The sequence below is a fragment of the Platalea leucorodia genome (assembly GCF_965183815.1).
Source record: "Platalea leucorodia genome assembly, chromosome: 20".
In the NCBI taxonomy this organism is placed as follows: Eukaryota; Metazoa; Chordata; class Aves; order Pelecaniformes; family Threskiornithidae; genus Platalea; species Platalea leucorodia.
Genome location: NC_138842.1, coordinates 937,956 through 940,926, shown reverse-complemented (window position 1 = coordinate 940,926; position 2,971 = coordinate 937,956).

Below are 2,971 nucleotides of genomic sequence, written 5' to 3'. Positions count from 1 at the left end.
TTTAGGGTTTTTTTTTGCTTCCTAGCTTTACATTTAAGCACGTTTTTCCACCTTTCCCATCACATCCCTGACCCTACGGCCATCCCTTACGCGTCATTTATTGCCGCTGGCTCGTATGTCCCGCTTCCGAGCCGATTTTAACCCATCCTGACAGAATTCCGGGGCTATTTCGAGTGATTCCCTCTCCCATCCAATATTCCTTAGGAAACAAGCAGAAATTCAGCGTTTCTTACCAAACCCGGTTTTAACGGCATTTTTTTATCGGGGAAGAGGCTGGAAAATCAGGAGAAACCAAATTGTGGCCGGGCCGATCCAGAAAAATCCATCCCTGTGGCTTTTGCAATAAAATGTGGGAAAATTTGGCTGCAGCACCCAGTGCTCCCAGTGCTCCCAGTGGAAGCGACTCCAGGGAAACCTCATCTCCAGGTCCTTGGGTGAAGGGGGGGGGGGTTAATGTTTCACGCGGCCAAAATTTGGTCAGAACCCCCCCAAATTAATAATAATTGGTAGATGCTCCCCAAATCGGAGCGTTTCGCCCCGAGGGATGATCCCGCAGTGGATGGGGTGGGAACCGTCCCGGGGAGGGAATTTTTTTGGGGGTACCCTAAATTTAAAGGTGGTGCTGGGGGGGGTGGGTGGTGACCTTGATGGGGGGGGTGGCACCCGGATGGGGTCTGTGGTTGGGGGGGGGGGGTCAAAGGCCGGTGGGGTTGGCTCTGGATGTGTTTGGGGGGGCAAATGGGGGGGGGGGCAAATATGGTTGGGGGGCAAATGTGGTTGGGGGAAAATGTGGTTGGGGGGCAAATGGATTTGGGGGGGCAAATGTGGTTGGGGGGGACAAATATGCTTGGGGGCAAATGTGGTTGGGGGGCAAATGGATTTTGGGGGGCAAATATGCTTGGGGGCAAATGTGGTTGGGGGGCAAATGGATTTGGGGGTGCAAATGGATTTGGGGGGCAAATGTGTTTGGGGGTAAATGTGTTTGGGGGGGCAAATGTATTTGGGGGACAAATATGGTTGGGGGAGCAAATGTATTTGGGGCAAAAGTGTTTGGGGGGCAAATGTGGTTGGGGTAAATGTGGTTGGGGGCAAATGGATTTGGGGGGGCAAATGGATTTGGGGGTCAAATATGGTTGGGGGAGCAAATGTATTTGGGGGCAAAAGTGTTTGGGGGGAAAATGTGGTTGGGGTAAATGTGGTTGGGGGCAAATGGATTTGGGGGGCAAATGTGTTTGGGGGGGGCAAATGTGGTTGGGGGCAAATGCTGCTGGGGAGTAAATGCATTTGGGGAGCAAATGCAGGCGGGGGGGTCCCAGTGATGCCCTGGGGGGGTCCCCGGTGCTGGGGGGGTCCCCGGTGCTGGGGGGGGCCCGTTTTGGGGTGCCGGGGGAGGGGGGGGCAGGACCGGAGTATGGGGGGTGTGTGCGAGTGGCGCCGGGCAGCAGGGGGCGCTGTGCGGCGCGGCCGGGAGGCGGGGCCCGAGGGGCGTGGCCTGGGGGCGTGGCCTGGGGCCGGCGGGGGGGCGTGACCCGCGGCGGCGGCGGGGCGGGGCGGGGCCCGGCGGCGGGGCGGGGCGGGGCGGGGCGTGGCGGCGGCGGCGCGGCGGGGCCGGGCGGGCGGCGAGAGCGGCGGCCGCGCTGTCAGGGCCGGTGTCGGTGTGATGAAGATTGGCGGGCAGGTAGGCTGTCACTCACCGGCGGGCCGCCGCGCGGGGGCGGGCGGAGCCGCGCCGAGCGCCGCGGACAAAGCGGCCCGGCCGGTGGGGCACGTGTGGCGGCGGCGGCGGCGGGGACCCCCCCCCCCCCCCCCTTCATCCCCTCCGGTGCGGGAAGTAACTTGCCGTTCCGCACCGCCTCCCCTCCCGCTGCGGGGCCGGGGGGAGCGCGGGGCCTCGGTTGCAGCGTGTCCCCGGTGTCCGGTTCCCCCCCCGCCCCCCCCCCCCCCCCCTCCGGGCTGACCTCCACCGGCCGCCGTTTGCTCCCGCCGTTGCGGTTCTCTGCGGTGACCCCCCCCCCCGCCGCCCCGGCCGGTTGCGATGGTTTCGGGGGGCTGCAGTGATCCGGGGGGGGGGGGGGTGTGCAACACCCCCCCGCCCCCCCCAGCCGGTTGCCGTGATCCCGGGGGGGGGATTTTGCAGACCCCCCCGGCCGCTTGCAATGATCCCGGGGGGGCGGGGATTGCAATGATCCCGGGGCTTTGCAGACCCCCCCCGCCCCGGCCGCTTGCAATGATCCCGGGGGGTTGCATTGCTCCCGGGGGTTGCATTGCTCCCGGAGGGTTGCAGACCCCCCGCAGCCGGTTGCCAATGCCCTCGGACTGCTTGCAGACCCCTCAATCGGTTTGCAGTGTCCCCCCCCGCCGGGAGAGGGTGTTGCAGCCCCCCAAGCTAGTTGCAATACCCTCGGACTTGCTGCAGATGCCCCGACCGGTTGCAATGCCCCCCCCCCCCCCCCCCCCCCCCCCGCCCCGGGGCGGGGGGGTTGCAACACCCCTAGCCGGTTGCAATACCCTCGGACTTGCTGCAGACCCCCCAGCCGGTTGCAATACCCCCTAGGAGGTTGCAAACCCCTCAACCGATTGCAATGCTCCCAGGGTGGGTGCAACCCCCCCAGCCGGTTGCAATGCCCTCTGCAGACCCCCGACCAGTTGCAGTGCCCCCTGGGGGGGGGTTTCAACCCTCCAAGCCAGTTGCAATGCCCTCTGCAGACCCCCGACCAGTTGCAATGCCCCCCGGGGGGTTGCAACCCCTCCCCAGCCCCTTGCAATACCCTCTGCAGACCCCCGACCGGGTGCAACCCCCTGCAATGGTTGCAATGCCCTCCGGGGGGTTTGCAGCCCCGTTACCCGTTTGCAGTGCCCCCCCCCAGGGGTTGCAACCCCCCCCAAACCGGTTGCAGCCCCCTGCAAGCTCATTGCATTTTGCAGCTGGAAAGTTACCCGCCGTGCAAACGGGACTGGGGGGGGGGGGGGA